An 18,657-nucleotide genomic window follows, 5' to 3' on the forward strand; every position below is an offset into this window, starting at 1 on the left:
GTCCTCCACAGATATATCTCTAGAGACCAGGTCCCTGGAGGGATTCCAGCATGTGAGCTTTATCATAAGATATCAAAATGGTCTGAGCATCACAAAACACTATTTTTAAGATTCTTTTAAAAAAATAATTAAATATGGTCAAGTCATTAAAAAGGAATTTTCAGAAGTTTAGAAAATTTCAAAATATGTGGTTTTAGATAGCTATTTTTACTGTGAGCCAAAATACAAATAAATAATACCACTATCATACTGATGCTGCATGTTGGTTAATCTGTTAGGGACAGATTCAAAATCCACCAAAGGTGACAATACAAAATCTATTGCATCTGATGGGTCCTTCATAGCTCCTTATACTCCTCATCACCTTTCTTTCCATGCTCAAGCATTCATTTTTATACCCATTCTACCTTTTTAACCTACAGAATACATTTATTTTTCCACCTAATAGCAGTGCTTGCTTAGTTGTATGACTCTGGCTTTTTAAAAGACATAAAATGATGCATTGTCTTTGCAAAGGGCTTCTCCATGGCCCTGATGTTCATTACAGAGTCCACATACACATCACCTTCCTATCCACCCTATCTTATTTGCCTGAAAGTAATATAATTACATTTATATGCCATCTATTTCATCTGTGTTTCGTGCTAGTTAAATCAGTTTCTTATGCATTTGTTTTATGCATTCACCACAAATTGATATGTATAACCTATGCATATATTCATCTCGTCAAGTATTCATGTACTGGGTTCCTGTGTTCATTATTGACAGAAATTATTCATCCTAACGAATCCATGGGAACACCAGAAAGAGCATATAACACAAAAATAACTCAAATTATATAAAATGTGCTAGGAAACCTGTGTGTGTGTGTGTGCATGTGTGTGTGTGTAAAAGTAGCTCAGATTAGAAAAAGATGCAGAGCTAAAAGCCCACTTGTGCATGTTGGCTGGATGTGTGGAATTTTTTTGAGCCCTTTTACCTCTCCAGAAGTGTGGTCAGAAAGACCCATTTGCCAAATGTACAATTCTTTCAGAAAAAAAAGCAAACAGTATTTTCCATAGTCATTAGGTAGTGGTTGGAGTGCTCCCAAATACAGAAAGGGGAAATCTTTGACCATTAACCCCTTTAAAGCTCTGAGTGTATTCAGTGATTTAAAAGAAATAATGCTAGTAAATTTAGGACTGATAATGGACCTGTTTGGGGTGGTCTGTGGGATTGGTGGTTGTGGGTTGGTTGTTTTTTTTTAAAAAAAAGCAGCTTCACCTGGTTGAAAGGAGTCAGCCTGTGCCCCTGAACTGTCTGCCCCAGGATTCACACGTAGAATGAAGTGGATGGAGCACACACCAGGGGACTGGTGTGCTGGAAGATGGAAGGGGCCCTACCACTGTCAACCTTTTTAGGCTGCTCCGTTTTGCAGGACAGTGCAAAGAGGCCTGCAGGCAAGTCTTAAAACGTGCACCATGTATAGGTTGTGTGGAGGATGATGTTTCTGATATTATGACAAAAAGTGGATTCAGTCTGGAGAAGACAAGGATTCAAGGTGACCTTATAAGCAGCTTTCCAGTACCTGAAGTGGGTACAAGAAAGCTGGGGTGGGATGTGTTACAAAGGCAGGACAAGGACCAAATGCTTTAAACTGGAAAAGGGCAGATTTATGTTAGATGATAGGAAAAAATTCCTTAGTATGAAGGTGGTGAGACACTGGCACAGGTTGCCGAGGGAAGCTGTGGCTGCCCCCTCCTTAGTAGTGTTCAAGGCCAGGTTGGATGGGGTTGTGAGCAACCTGTTCTAGTGAGAGGTGTCCCTGCCCATACAGGGAGGTTGGAACTGGATGGTCTTTGAGGTCCCTTCCAACTTTACCTATTCTATGATACTATGAGGAGAAGCAAGATGCCACTTTGAAAGCTCCTTGCAATAGTTTCATATGCTAGAACAGGAGCACCGAGCCTCTGTGGTCCAACTGTTCTCAATTAATTCATAAGCTTTTTAGGGAAGGGCTACCTACACATACAATGCACTATAAAAATGGGACTTTGGCTCTTGAGTGGATTGGCCATGTATTGCTGATTGCCTTTTTTTACTGCTTTGATCCCAAGATCTTAAAGTGCTTCATAAATATTAATGAATAAAGACTCAGAAATATTCAGTCATTGTGTCTATGCTGTTGCTCGTGTCACAGATGGGGGCAAACATATTAAGCCTACAATTTATTCCACCTTCTTTTACATTTCTGTATATGAGTGAGTTATTACACTTCTTCATATGCAGGGGAGGAAATGAGAATTTTTAAGGTGTGACTCATTTAATCTATTTTATACATTTATTTATAAGGAAAGGAATGATGCTCTAGAAGTATCTGTTTCCCTCCATCAACTATGAAGGGACACTTAAAGTGACTCACTCAGATTTAGACATCTGCATTGTATGACTCCCTGTTTGCTAAGAAAGGGACCATTGCTCAGTTTTAGCTAAACTCAGCTGTCCTAATTCCTACTACTGTGCTTTGATTATATGGCAAATTCTACAAGTATTACAGGAAATTTTCTTGTATAGTATCAATGTGTTAGATTATATGTGATGTGAAAAACAGGAATGTGGTAAACTTTCTGTCAGTATTCAAAGATTAAGAGGTTGCTAGACCATTGCTGGATTTAATTTTTTTTATTAGGACTGCAATAAAACATCTGGTAAAATGGGAAGATATTAGTTATGAGAGGAAGGTGGAATAGATGCAGGAAAATTACAGAAATTAAGAAAGGAAAGATTACAATTAGTTGAGCTGAAAGAAACAGCTTTTGATTTCAATTATGATTCCCACTAAAAATCCCGAAGGGCTGATATTAGGACTGGTTTTATATATAGCATATCATATAGCATTTATCGTATTCATTGTTACCTTCGCAAAAAATTGGGAGGTTGCTCACCAAACTGATGATGACATAGAAGTAGTTGCTACTCTTATCAGAGAGGAGCACTGAAAGAACGTATAGAAAGAACAAGTCAACCAGGAGATCAAGGGTGCTAGAAACATGAGGAAACAGACAAGTACTGAGGCCAAGGAAAGTGAGGGCTAGCAAAAAGATCTTTTGCAAAAGGTTGTTGTTGTAATACAGAAGAGATAGATCATGCTCATTTGACAAACCCAGGATGAACTTCACGTAATAAAAGAGATACTGCTGTGTAAAAAACACACTGAAGTCATCCTGTGCATGTATCTGACAAGTCATTTGCAGTAAAGAACAATACTACCTGTGTAAAGCACTGATGGGAGTTATATAAGGACCTTAACATACATCTGACTCAGACTGAGATCTCCTCTCTCAGTTCACTGCTTCTCTTACACTAGCTATACAGATGAAGCCTTGGGTGAACGAAGACCTAACTTTCAAACTGTTTTGCTGAGATAATCACATTGGCTCTCACTGACTGCTTAAAAATACAGGGAAAACTACCTTTTCACCTTGAAAGATTTTGTTTGCATAAGAGCAAATAGGTATAAACTGTCCATTAAAATTATCAGGCTCACATTATAAAGAAGTTTTATATACATCCAAGGAGTGACAATCTGAACAGTGTGCCCAAGAGATGTGTAAAGAGTCAGCAACATAATTTTACAAGGGAATTTCATGAGTTTATGAGCAAATACTCATTGTGATACAATTGACCCCACGATAGTAGAGAAAGCCAAGAAAATGGTGTATTTATTCTACATTCTGTTTCTCACTTTGGAACACAATTGCTACTGAACATATTTGATAATTAATTATGAATTGTTTATACATCCATTGTAAGCTAGGAAGATTCTTTTTTTAATATTATATGAACTTACTAAAATTTCGTTGGCTTTCTAACTGAACAATGTTCTTTCCAGGAACATCCCTGTAACTGCGTAACACCCTCTTTCAAAAGGTGTTGCCATTTGACTTAAATAATTCACATGCAGCCACAAAGCTTGATTTCAGTAAGACACTTGACACTATCTCCCACAGCATCCTTGGAGCGTAACAGAAGAAGTGTGGCCTGGATGATTGGGTAGTGAGGTGAATCAGGAGCTGGTTGTAGTGTAGAAGCCAGAGAGTTGTAGTCAGTGGGATGGAGTCCAGTTGGAAGTCTGTTTCTAGTGGAGTCCCTTAAGGGTCAGTACTGGGACCAGTACTATTCAAGATATTGATTACCTGGATGAGTGAATAGAGTGTACTATCAACAAGTCTGCTGATGTCACAAAACTGGGTGGAGTGGCTGGCACCCCAGAAGGCTGTGCTGCCATTCAGAGGGACCTGGACAGACTGGAGAGTTGGGCAGGGAGAAATTTAATGAACTACAAGGGCAAGTGTAAAGTCTTACATCTAGGAAATAACAACCCCAGGTACAAGTGTAGATTGGGGACTGGGCTGATGGAGAGAAGCACAGGGGAAAGGGCCCTGGGAGATGCTGGTGGATGTAAGGATGACCATGAGCCAACAATGTGCCTTTGTGGCCAAGAAGGCAAATAGCATCCTGGGGTGCATTAGAAGGGAGGTGGCTACTAGGTTGAGAGAGGTTCTTGTCCCCCTCTACTCTGCCCTGGTGAGGCCACATCTGGAATATCGTGTCCAGTTCTGGGCTCCTCAGTTCCAGAAGGATCGGGAACTGCTTGAAAGAGTCCGGAGCAGAGTGACCAAGATGATGAAGGGAGTGGAACATCTCCCTTATGAGGAAAGACTAAGGGAGCTGGGTCTCTTCAGCTTGGAGAAGAGGAGAATGAGGGGTGATCTCATCAATGTTTATAAATATATGTATCAAGTGCCAGGAGGATGGGCTCAAGCTTTTCTCAGGGGTGACTAACAACAGAACAAGGGGCAATGATTATAATCCAGAGCATAGGCTGCTCTGTATAAATATAAAGAAGAGTATTTTCACTGTGAGGGTGACAGGGCACTGGAACAGGCTGCCCAGGGAGGTTGTGGAGTCTCCTTCCCTGGAGACATTCAAAACCCACCTGTACTCATCCCTGTGTGACCTGCTGTAGGTGACCCTGATGTGACAGGGGGGTTGGACTTAATGATCTTTTGAGGTTCCTTCCAATGCCTAACTTTCTGTGATTCTATGAAATGTTCCGTGTTCTAAAATGAAACATGATTGTCAAGCATGCAGAATGTTTTCACTAATTCATGTAGATAAAATCTAACTGAGCATGAAGGAAGCAATCCCTTTTTTCATGTGTTTGCAAATGCTATCACTTTCACGTGGAAGTCATAAAAAATTTATAATTCTGCATAGTCATATTTATACTATTGTATTAGCTTTTCCCTGATTTACATGAGGAAGAAGATAACTATAATACACAAAATGTGTCATGAGGCAATGCATAACAAAACTACAACAGGTATAGCATACTTTATCCTGAGGTACATGCACATATTGCCAGAGAAATGTAGTGGAAAACTTATCCACAGAAAAGGTTGCAACTTAAATGGAAATGACTTCATAAAAATGTTGATTTCTGTGATTTGAAAGCTGATCATGTAGAGTAAACCAGTGGTGTTAGTTTCTTCCCTATATACATTATAAACAGATAAACATTTCCAGTAGGTGATTCATTCTACCTATCTGAGGAATTTACTACAATTATTTGCTCTCTGGTGATGCCAGTCATTTTCCAGTGAGAGAAACTACATGATCCTATTTTATTTATTGCCTTATTTCTATTAAGCTAACATCAAGTGAGTGAAAATTCTCCATCTGTAAAAAAACCTTTTCTTTTGTTCATTACACTAGCCCAGAGCTATTGAATTTAAGTTCAGTAACCACAGGTAAGGAAAGGAACTTGGACTGAACCACCCCCATCACTTTTCCAAACAATTCTGGTTATATCTTCAGCAAGCTGACAGTGCTGCTCTGAGCATCTTGCTCTTCCTCTGCTGTTAGAGTTTAACTTTGTTACTGCAGCTCCATCCCACTTACAGGTCAACATAACAAGTAGTCCAACAGAGCCAAGAAAACATCCTTCCATGAAAAGATGTTTTGCATGCAATCATGAATTGCAATCTGTCATCAAATCATGTGATTTCCAAATCAGTATTGAAGGCCTTTGACTTCTGTGATTTGATGGATGTTTGCCTGTTTGATGAGAATATAACTGATAAAGTCTTGTGGTTTCTCGAATCATAACTTGGAGCAATCTATAACACATGAAAGTAATAGTTCAAATTGTGTGTGATTATTAAAAAAACTATTGCTTGGCCTTTAGCTCCCACTGTAAAGTGTCCAAGGATATCTCTGTATGACAACATACTCTTCTTCAAACACAGGTTAAGCTCTTCATGGGCTCAGAAATCTTGAAGTGTGAGGAGAAGCTTATGCTTGAATGGTTCTGTTAGAAAGGTTAGTTAGCCAAGTTGTCATAATGACACATTTGGTAAGAAAAAAAATATAGTTTTCAGGTCAGTAGTTGCAGAAGACTCTGCATTCTTGATATTCAGTTGTGGACAAGTGTAATCAACCATGTCCTTGGGTTTCCTTAATTTTTCTCTCAACTACTTAGAAGAAAATCTCTAAATTTTCTAGCTCAATGGAAATTTCAAAGTCTTTTAAGTTAATATAGTACAGATGTAAATGGCTGTCTATAAAGTGGTGTGAACAGGGCCAGTAGAACATCTCTCATTCCAGAATATTCCAGGAATATGAAAGGGAATCAAAGACAGGGAGGGAAACACCTTTTAACAGCTTCTGCTTGGATCACATTACTGTGATTAGAAGGAATGCCATCATGATAGCTGCCATAGAGTATGCAGGGAGATTAACAGACTCATTGTGCTTTGAAGGCTGCAATTTAAACAGTAAGATTCTTCATTTTGTAACCTATCACATTTAAACACTGATCAGGATATACTTTCTGAATAAAAGATTAAGACTTCATATATCAAAAAGACTTGTCCATTCTTCATGCTGCCACAGCGAGATAGCACAGCTGATGGAAGAGGAAATGCCCATTCTGAGATGTACCTATAACATCTGATTATTGCATTTCAGTAGCTGATATTTTTTGATTAATGTCTGAACATCCAGCAGAGAGAGGTTTTTTCCCCTCTACTCAACAGCTGTGCCTTTTGAATCACACAGATTGGCTGAGAGGAGGTGACACTCCATGGGCCAAGCATCATTCAGCACCGGCTGAGCTCACTAGAATGCAAATGCATCGTCTTGATAGTCTAGCTTGAAAGACATCTGTAGTCACAGCACAGATAGAGAGAGCAAGGGCACAGCATGACAGATTGCAGTTGTTGGGGAGAAAAAGACACAATTCCTGGAAATTCTTAAGTCTACTGCAGAAGCAATCACCACCACAACAAATCCCAGGTGCACTAGAATGAGAAGAAGTAGGCCCAAGAACAATTACAGCAAACCTTTGAAAATGCACCAAGAATTAACTGTGGTTTTGATAAAAATAACCTAAACTGCTTTTTGTATATTCACAAGCATAAATACTAAGTGGAGGAAAGGCTGGCTTGTCTACTTGTTTGATTTGCATTTCTATAGCCTGACATGAAGATGACACAAAAGATTTGTATGTCTGTAGATGCTTCTCAAAAGGTAACATCTGAAAGCTACCGAGGTAAATTCCTGTTACACTGTTTCTCTGATTTCGAGTAATCTGTTCACCTCCCTCAGCAGTGGTGTTGTAGGCACCTCTTGTTCCCTTATTCACCTCATGGCAAGTACAAGAGCAATTTGGGAAGAGCTCTCAAGCTTATAGCTTCACTGACATAATATACCATATAATAATAAGGTAGGTTTTTGCTTGTACATATGACTAAATTATACTACTTCAGAACAGGGTGATCTCAGAGATATTGCCTATTGGGAGCAGTCTCTAGATTGCATTGGCCCCCTGTGTCCCTAAGTATGCACTAAGGGTAACTCAGGAAATGGATATTTAGAATGGGGGGAACCCTGTCAGGGACTGTGCTAGGAATTTAACACTTAGAGACATTTTTACATGTTCACAGGCTCTGTGAAATTTATGAGTAAAATCCTATTGCTGAATTAAAAGTCAGGCAATGCTACACAGAAGCAGTTTCCATCCTCATCAAGACTTTTCATATCTTTCAGAGTAGCAAGTAGCTGCAGATGGCTGCTGCAAAGTAACATGGCAATGGGGGCTTTCCCAGGTATGAAACTTGCAAAACCAGAAAAGAGATTGTATGTTTTGCTCCCTTTTCATGTTTGTAATTTGGCTTGTGAGTATAGGTGAAACCTATTAAGCCCCCTGTGACTAAGGCATTCACATCTCTGGCACATGTTCACCAGAAGTAGGATGCATATAGACAAGGAATTCTTGTAACTCCCTTTTGTCCCTATTCATTGTCTTCCACTCTAATAGGAATCATTGAATCATTGATTAAAAGGGAAGCGTTTCTTTGAAAGTTGTCACACACAGAATTAACCTGCTTTTCAGTGGGAACTACACTGTCCCACCAGACAAAACCATTTTCTCTAATGTAGGAGCAGCAGTGCTGACAGAAGAGCACAAGTACTTTCTTGGACAACTGAGTAACTGGTAGAGTTAGCCCCTGACTGCTGGATAGCTTCAAAGAACAAGAAGGCTAGTTAAAAAATTAAACGAGATAGAACACATAGGAAGACTAAAGATAGTAGGTTTAGTAGTAGCAGGAACTAGTGGATTTAGAGTCTGCTTATTTTTTTGGAAAGGAAGTAGAACAGTTCAGTAGAACTGAGCAGGACTACCTGACACTTTCTGTCTGTGTCATGCCTTATCTACGTATCTGTATTCTGTGAAGAAGTTAATGCTCTGTATGTTCCTCTAGGATCCCTACATTAAATTCATGATCTATATTGCCTTCTGCTGACTCAATGAATTGGCAGCAGTGTGGCTACTGCCACAGAGAGCCTTGTTACACATATCCTGAACAATTCCTTTCTAACTCAAAATCTGATATTTTTATCAATGGCTCTTTCAAAGAAGCAGTTACTTACACTACTTTAACATATGTGTCTCCTGCTTCTTCCTTTACTTAAAATATGCACTGGTCACACCTATCTTGATATTTGGGCAATGACTGAGGCAAGAAGCAACTCCTGGGTCTGAGCCACCCTTTGGAGAAGAGTCAGCTGGAGCAGGTTGCCCAGGATGCTGTCCACCTGAGGTTTGAGAAGTTGTAATGACAGAGACTCCGCAACCTCTCTGGGAAACCTGTTACTGTTACATGTCATACTTGGTCAGGGAACTTATGTTCTTCAACACTTACATGACCATGAATGTAATGAAAGAAAGAGACTTCAAGTAGATCAGACGTTTGGAACTTGCTAAATAGTCACAACTACAGCCATTATAGGCACATGAACTCACAGTCACCTTTTTTCTAATTGGCAGCCAGAGATCCTCTGGAGTGCAATAACGAGAAAAAGCCTCTCTGGCTCTGTTGTGGCTGCTTTGCTGAGAGCAGAGACAAGATCAAATGCCATTTTGGCACTAACTGTAAGTGTGCTGAGTCTCCCTAAGTTGTACAAATACACCGGTGGTCTTATGCTAGTGGCCTCTGGATCAGCACAAAATACGGAACGAGATCAAAGAGGTGACGGAATCTACTGAAATAATAAGAATGGATGGCAGTAAGTACTCACTAAGAGCCTAGTCAAATATCAAAACAGGACAAGTTTAAGGAAAAAATTCTTAACAGTTTAAACGAGCATATCCTGGAATGGCTGCTTTTTCCTATGGTATACAGGCCATAGGACCTTATTCTTTACTTTAGTCCCTTCAGCCTCACACTACAAAAATGTAAAGGCAAAATTCTTGATAAGATATATGAAAATGATATTCGACATTATTGGAATCAGTGTACAGCTCAGGTTTAGAAAGGGGAGATCACATGCTCATGGGAAGTTTGTTTGGAAGTGAGGAAATTAAGACTCCTCAGCTATGTGTAGATGCAACACGAGCAAAGCATATCATTATATAGTGCATTTTGTGTTACAAGGCTATCAGTTCACGTGGATCATGAGCACATATGTGTAACAGTGTATACACCTAATAAGTGTCTCAAGCAGCAACTGTTTTCATAAGTTTTCATCAGAAGGAAAACTTATGGAATTTATCTGGTTTCTTTACACTTTTAAATCAATTAATTAATTTTTCCATTGGATGGGTCCATCATATTGTATACTAGGTACAAGAGCTCATATTAAACTATCCCTACTATACAGAAACAAAAGACAACTGTATTCACCTTATAATAAATACTAGGCAGGGGCTCACTACATCTCTAATCTCTTTAAATTACCAAAATGCTTGCTTATTAAAGATAATTATTTGAAATGCTTCTGCACAGCAGGAGAATGTGAACAATTCTGACATATTGGTAATTTCTAGGCTCACAGACAAAGCACATCTGATAACACACATGCAGAGAAAGAAACGCAGCACGACTCAGTAGCACTGCAAGGAGGATTGATAATGCTAGGGCTAAAATATTTAGGAAGAGCCCTTGCTAGACTCATATCTAGGTAACACCTGAAGGGAAACTGATGGAAACACACCTTATATGAGATATTGTATTATCTAACAAAACTGCTAAATACTCATTCAAGATCCAGGTCTTACATTCCTGTTAATTCTTCAGATACTGCTTTCCATTCATGGGTTTTAACACTGAAACATTTTAAGCACCCTGCTGGGACACAAATATTATGTTGAAGTGTTGGTAGCTTGCATGATCATGAAACATGTAGGGAACAGGAATTCTTCCTGTGTGTGGTAGATGATGGATGAATGCCAGTGTTGTGGCACTTTCTGGAATAAATATGATCCATTACTCACCCAAGTAAATGGCTTTTTAAAGAGAGTTAAGTAGGTTTTTGTCTGTGTTGGTTTTGTCACATTCATGGAAGGTCTAATGCTTCTCTTGATGTCTAATTTAACATTAGGACATTCCAGCCAGTTTTCACTCACTGCTCTGTACAGCCCTGCTGATTATGCACTTGGCTTTGTTTCAGGAATCTATGAGTACAAAGCCTGTTGAATGTGTGATTTCATTCAAAGCTCCATCTCTACTCATTGTTTACTCTGAGTGCCGAAATGGGTGAAAGCATTCTTGTTATTTAATTATACTGCTATCAAACCACCCACCCTCAAGAACCTGGGATAGCTGATAAAAAATATTTAACATCAATAAAAAGCAAGTTAGAAAACCGTTTGGTCATACAAAAGGTGTGATAGCTACAAAAAAAAGCCAGCTTACAAAAGGGTTAGTGATTCACCCAGCCAAGTTAAACAAGACACAATTGGGGCTAATTGACTTCCCTCCTTCGACCTCCCAGGTATGAGTTTATGAAAGCCTGGAAAGCTAAATTAACCCCAATTGTGTCTTGTTTAACTTGGCTATTTAATTTGAATGGATAACCCTTTTGTGACTTGGCTCTTTTTGTAGATATCACACCTTTGGGTAATTAACATTCTCTCCCACCTTTCTAAATCAGCTATTACTTTAGTTTACATGTTTTGATTTGCAGTGGAAAATTCTTATATCTTTTTGAGCAGACAAGCTCCTCACTGAATACAGAAAAACAAGAAACATGAAAGTATATTAGAAATAATTAAACGGTAAAAATTCACAGCAGGGATTCAAGGATGGCATGAGGACTGCAGCAAAAAACTGGTATGACACACAATAAGCAAGACATATCTTTAATTATACCTTACTGTGAATGAAAGAAGAAATCTCACCTTTTCTATATTTCTCAAATAGCATACAGCTTCTAGCCACAATGTCCACATTGTTGTACCTAAATTTGAACTTTTACTGGTAAACAAATGAGTATGAAGCTGTTCCCTCAGACTCCAGCATATTTTCTTAGGTACTCAAAGTATAAGAGAATAAGATCATAATTGAATTGCTAAAATGTAAGTGCAAGTGTCTTGTGTAGGTCCTTCCTTTTCAGAAATTTGGTTTCTTTCTGTTGGAGAATTATCTTTGGGGGTGGGGTTAGTGTTGTAGCCTTATAGGAACTAAAGGCTGCTGTGAAAATAAAGTAAGATTTTGTCATGAACTATTGGTGAAATCAGAGGGCAGCTCCTAGCAAGCTTAGAAGTACAAAAATACAGATTTAAGGGAAAAAGAAAATTCAACAATTTTAACTATGGAATTGTCTCTGTATCGGTATCTGAAAAGCTGCAGTGTTCTCTGACCTTGCAAGGCATCTGGATGAACAACATACCTTGGGCATGAACAGCACCTGGAGACAGTTGTCTAAGGTTGTGAATCACTATCTGGAGGTGCTTCTCACGTTCCTGTGACCATGGAGGGAGCCTACAGGACAAGCTTGAATAGATCATGTTATTGAAAAAAAAACAGCCCTAAGTGCTCAATGTGGGCCATACATCAGCACTCCTGAAATCACACCTGCCTAATAGAAACAGGTCTATAATACTTAAAGAAAATGGATATGTGAAATAAATATGTGTTAGTGGATACTTTGATTTATTTAATGATAACTGTGAACCCTGGAATGCACATCTTCTTGAAACCTGGGAATGCTGAAATAAAAGAATTCAAAGCTGATTGTTGACATTTTTTTAATAATCAGACATTGCATAAGAGGTTTTTTTTATATGAGGAGAGTTTTATGAGCCAAGTTAGTTCATGAAATCAGCAAGACTCAAAGAATAACTAATATGATCGTCGTTCCTCACATACCATCTAATTAATATAGAGGTCTACATGTGTAAAATTTAGTAAGAAATACTGTTATGTTATCTCTAAAGTAACACAGTCATGACTATATACTTGTATCAGAGGGTCTTTGAATTTGCAGTAAATACTTTTCTGAGATCTTCCCTACAATCTGTTAAAAATCTAGTCCATAATATTATTGGCAAATATAGAGAAAAAGGTAGCTACTATTGTTGAGGGTTATTCATAATACAACGGATGTGAAAACAAATGTGAGCTTGGAAAATAAACAAGAATTCAAAATTGTTTATCCATGAAAAAAGATTTAGGGTGGGGTCTACTTGCTGTTCTTGCCTGGTTTTGTAATCAGGCAGTTTTCTAAGAAACCCAATTCCTGTTCCAGTTAGGAACTGAGATTATCTAGGCTTTCTACAGGTCAAGCCCTAGTATTGTGAATGCTGAGATTTTATTGACTTCATGAAGAGATGAACTGCTCCCATCAGTTCCATTCATTGACCAGCTCAGAGTTGGCATGTATGCATCAGATGTCTACCTTTGGTCAAGTGAATTACTTTTGTCAGACTTTCAGAACCTTACAGGAATAAAACAGGTGTTAACAGCAGATTGCAATCAGTTTCTGTAGGTCAGAAAAGTTCAACAGTTTTTTCTATGCTAGGGTTTTTCAACAGTTTTCTTGTCTATTAAGCAAAGTAATGTGATGACATCCAGAATCTGTATGGTTCCATCTCAGTCTGAATTGCATACAGATATTAGAGAGAAATGTTTCTTCAGTGACCATTATAGTACTGAACTTTCTGTATTGATTGAATCTTAGCTCATCATTTTGTCCTATCCAAGTGTTCTGTGGTTCAAGAGAAAGAAAAACCACTGTATCCAAATTGTTTATAATTGTCTATAGCTGGCTTTTAAATAGCCCTCCTACATGGAATAAGAAGTCTAAATTCCATTATTAGACTCCAGAGTGTTCAAAGTAGGAAAATCCAAGTTCAGTGCTTACAGTCTGAGCCCCTCTCAGTTTAAATGGAAAGATTTCCAATACTAAGAGGATTAAAAAAACAGAGCAAGAGGTTTATTTGGAAAGTAAAGCTGCCTTGCTATCTCATGTCATCCTGCCTCTTTTTACTGAAATATATTCTGAAAGCAGATGCAAGTTTTAACCAGAGAGCTTGTTCTAGATGTCTGCTTGCCAAATGTCCCCCTGTTCAGTTTATGTGGCCACAGTTTAAATAAAGGCAAAGAGCATGTTAGAAAAGATGATTCTTCTTTTTGAACTTTCTTTAACAGCTGGTGCAGAATTTGTTTTAATTTGGGGGGAACTTTATATTGAAGGCTAGTCAGTGAAAATTATTATTGAAATAGGCTTATTAAATTTTGCTTCCACATTTTACTATTAACTTCATAGTTCAGAAGGCCTCTCCCTCCTACCCTATCCTATCCTATCCTATCCTATCCTATCCTATCCTATCCTATCTATCCTAATCCTATCCTATCATCTTATCCCATTCTGGTTACCATGTACTTTCCTCTCATAAACCTAATGATTATCAACTTATTTTCACTTAAGCAAGGAGGAGGAGGGGGAATTTAAACTGCCTGCTTGACAATGCTTTCAAATGGTGATGAAATGTCTTCCTCATATCTGAAGAGAACATGATTATTAGCACTGAAACTGACAGACACGATTTCTGAATATTTTTGTGGCATTAATTTAAATCAATGTAATGTTTGAAAACATTTCAGCCCCTCAAACAGCTGATGCAGCTTAGATTCAATTATAACAAATTGCAACACACTGTCAAGTCTTTTTACCAAGTCATTAGTCAGGGATTTTGAATGCGCGGCCTCCGAACGCGGTTCGGCTGCCTGACAGCTCTAATTGTTGGGAGCTGCTAAAGGATTGCTAATGAACTGGGGGATCTGTTGGGCCTGTAGCTTTCTTCAAGGATGAAATTTTTGAAAACTTTCACAAGATCAAAGCAGCATAACATGGACCATTTGCTAAATTGTCAGCAGTAGAGTGAAGCAGTCTGAGTCCTGGCTTTAAAGCTGACGCTTCAGTAGAAAACACCATGCGACTCCTGCCCCTGAGCTTTTTTTCATGTGTCAGTAAAACCATACTGAGAAACAAGGACTTGAAGAAAGAGTCCCACAGCCTCAGTGGCTGCTATGGCTTAATTAGGAGGAGCAGAAAGGGAGGCAAAAACTCCTCTCTGTTGTTAGTGGGTGCAAGAGGGATGAAGTGTCCAGCGCTGTTGCATCCAGCCCCACAGTTTCTGATTTTGCAGCTTCCAAACTTATTAACAGTCCGAGACACATGTGATAGCACAGAAGCAACAGAAAGCCTTCCCTTCCCCAAAAAGACTGTCAGTGGAGTTGCCAGGTTTGTTCTTCATAACCCAAGGAAGTGTTTGCCTCACCAAAAATATTGCCATCACTTTTAGGAGAACCAGAGCTTCCCCTCCAGCACCTGCTCCAATGCCCACAGAAGGCACTAGGAATGTTCCCACTGCACTTGGTTGGATACAGGATCCAGCTCAGTGTGGCTGGCTGGCCATACACTGCCAATGAATAGTTCCCAGCTGCTGCTGCTGAACAAATTCGTGGCCTCATGTTACTCAGAGGCAGAAAGCCAATGCAGTGAAGGGGAACTTTAAAACCAATCTTAAAAGGAAAGAAAGATATGAAAATGTGTCTCCCATCTGGTTTGTATTTTCCTTTCATATTCAAGTCTTATTTAGTTCTGTTCGTTTTTACTATTTATTTATTTTTTTATTCTTTCTCATTGAAATTTACTATGGTATCCTTTTACCAAAAGAAAATAATGCCTGCTGAGCTGCAGTAACATTGGTCAATTACACAAATGTCTTAATAAAGAAGTCTGCCAGGGGGGAAAGAATGTTTGAAATAAGATTTACATTATTACTTCTTTAAATTAACACTTCAACAGGACTCTAGGAAAAACAAACTCTTTCCTCCTCACACTGTGTGAGGTACAGTACCAAGCTGATGTTATCCTCCCCAAGACAACCTTCAGGTTTAAAAAGCAACACCGAAGCGCATATACTGAAAAAGTTTTGGAGTGATTGAAATGGTGACTATGATTCTGAACATCATTACAATGTGGAGTGTCTTGGATATGAATTTTGCAACTCACACCTCCTTCTAAAACATATTTCATATCTCTATTACACTCCCTCTTTCCTTCCCAGATATACATCAGCCATACGAACCTTCTGAAGTAAATATTGCTTAGCCTTTGTATGGGGCTTCTCTAGGCTCTGGTCAGCAGATGGGGCACAGATTTCCTCAGAAAAAAATTGTGTGGGATATATGAGGAATTTATACCTGTCCACTGTTATAACTTTCATTTATAGCCAAATATTCAACCTGGAGCTAGGTTTTATTTGTTTGTCTTTAGTGGGATTCTTAAATTAGGCATTTATATTAACAAAGTTGATCAATCTGCAAGAAACTTGCAGTAGTATAATAATCACTACTGATTTTCAACAGGTGATCAAGGAAAAGATTAATTGCCTGTCAAGACTGGTTTCTACACCCAATCTACCACTGGCATTATAGCAGCAGAGAATTCACAAATGATCTAGCACTGCTTGCTTTAGCATTAAATACATCAACAGTAGAAGATGCTCGGTTGTATTCTAGCTGACACTTTAAATCCTCAAATTAAACACACCTCAGTTTTCACTAGGAAAACCCATATGGGCAGTTTTCTCCTGATTTTGGGTATCTGGACTGAGTTAATGACCAGGATTCTCTCTGTGCTTGTTGGGTGAGTCGCCCTGTTTGTCTTGGACACATATCTTGTGACAGAAGAAATTATGTGGCAGAGCATCTGTCTTTCTCAGTTGGCTCTAGAGGGAGCCCAAATGACAAAATTGGACTATACACTCAATTTTTAGAGTTGAAGATTGGCCAGAGAAAATCCAACGTAGAGTCCTTGATAACCTGATTTTAGACAAGTTCTGCGCTGATGAGGTCTTGACGATGCTGAGCTGCTTGTTACCAGTCTCAGAAGATGACTGCTTGTGGGAGTTCAGAGACAACACAGGACTCAGCTCCTATTTGCTGGTGGCAGTTTACACACCACTCTTGAAATGTGTATCATCTGGTATGCAACATACTGTGTTCCATCCCCATGCCCTCTGAGGTCATTCAGTTCCTTCAACAGTAAGACATTGCTGCTGCATGTGAAAGGACATGGAAGTGAAGACAAAACTAAATCAAAATATCAGCAGAGTGCACTCCCCTGCCTTCAGAATGTAAAGTTCCACACTAATAATCTTTTCTAATTCATGTTAGAGACCCACTGGGACATAAACGCTGTGGTCTTTTCCTGTGTTTTTCATGCCAGTCCAGGAGGAGTAGGTATTTCCAACATGAAGTGCTGGCAAGAGCATTTCAGCAAATATAGACTGTAGTAAAGTTAACCAACTGCTTCATTGTTGGAGCATTGAACCAAAGTGTAGGATGCACATCTACCGGAGGGGGACTGTAGGCCTTGCCTCCCAAAGAAAGATGCTATAGTCAACTCACACTCATGGAGCCTTTTTTTGTAGAAGGAGAGACAGGGGAAAATAGAAGAGATTTTTTTTATCTTTGTGGTGAAGCACAGATTGGCAACTGGGATACTTCACTTCTCTGATGCATTAAATGCTTACTGTGAAATATGTGATGAAGGAACAGTTCCAGCATAATACTACTGGAGAGGATTCATATCTGTGAAGTCAAAGTGAAGCCTGGATTTCAGATATTAACTGTAAAAGAGCAGTTTGTTTATTTATTTATTTATTGTTTATTTATTTATTATTCCATAGGCCTAACCCAGGACACCAAATTATTCAGGTGACCAAAGACTTGACCATTATTGCAGTGTGAGTGTTATAAGGTGACTCCCTAACTTATTTTTTTTTATTTTCAGGTATAGGTCGGACTGTTTGTTATGCCTGCAATGTGTGTTACATACAGACCATATTGACCCTGAGCTGTCCCTCTTTATGCGAAAAAAAGGGGTGGCTGTACTTCATTGCACCCCAAATGCTATAAAGTACCAAGCTAATTTATGAATAATATCTTACAAAGATTAATCCTAAGAGGACCTACACCTTTATGGAAGGCAGACGGCAGCTTGGGCCAGGAACCAACTTAGGTTTCAAGGGGGAAGGAACACAAGTCTTGGTTCCTACTCAAAAATTTTTACTTCTACCTGAATCACAGACCTCTAGTGGCACCTGGACCAAGAGCTCAATTTCAGTAGTCAGTCACAATAATGTTTAGAAGTAGTAGCTTTCCTTTCTGTTTTTTGTTGTTCCTTTTGTGCTTCCTCAGAAAATAACCCAGGTCTGAAACTCTGTGTGCAGAAACTGCAACTTACCAGCCATGTAAAGTGTTACCTCTTGTATTTAATGCCAATTTACTAATAAAATATATCCTTTCTGTCAGGAAAAAGTAATTTCCGTCTATCTGTGTCTCAAGACATAAGAAAACAAAACAGATGCTTGTTACATTTAATAAAGAACATGTATATGCTTTGAAATAACTTCTAGCTTATTTTTGTGTGATGCAAATATTTAATTATGTTCATTTTGCATTTCTAATTAGAGAGCAGAACAGATGGTGAAGGCACAAAGTGAAGGGAAGTGTCCATTCATATAACTTCCCATGTGATGCCAAAAAACTCTTGTGCTTAGAGCCTGACCCAAGCTCTACTAAATCCAGTGTGATTGTTCCTGTTGAATATTGGGAGTCTGGAGGAGGCCACAGAGTAGGGCTTCATTGTAGCCTTTTTTCCTAGGGAATAAATGAAGAATGTATTTCTCTTAGGGTTGGATTGTTGTTTGGGATTTTAGGGAAAATTTGGTTTAATTTGAGGTGAGTAACCTTATTTCCTGCTTGCTTTCCTGTAGACAAAAATAAATTGTTTGTGAAAAATTAATTTTAATTCTGA

This window comes from Calypte anna, chromosome 1, assembly GCF_003957555.1.
Source record: "Calypte anna isolate BGI_N300 chromosome 1, bCalAnn1_v1.p, whole genome shotgun sequence".
NCBI classification, from domain to species: Eukaryota; Metazoa; Chordata; class Aves; order Apodiformes; family Trochilidae; genus Calypte; species Calypte anna.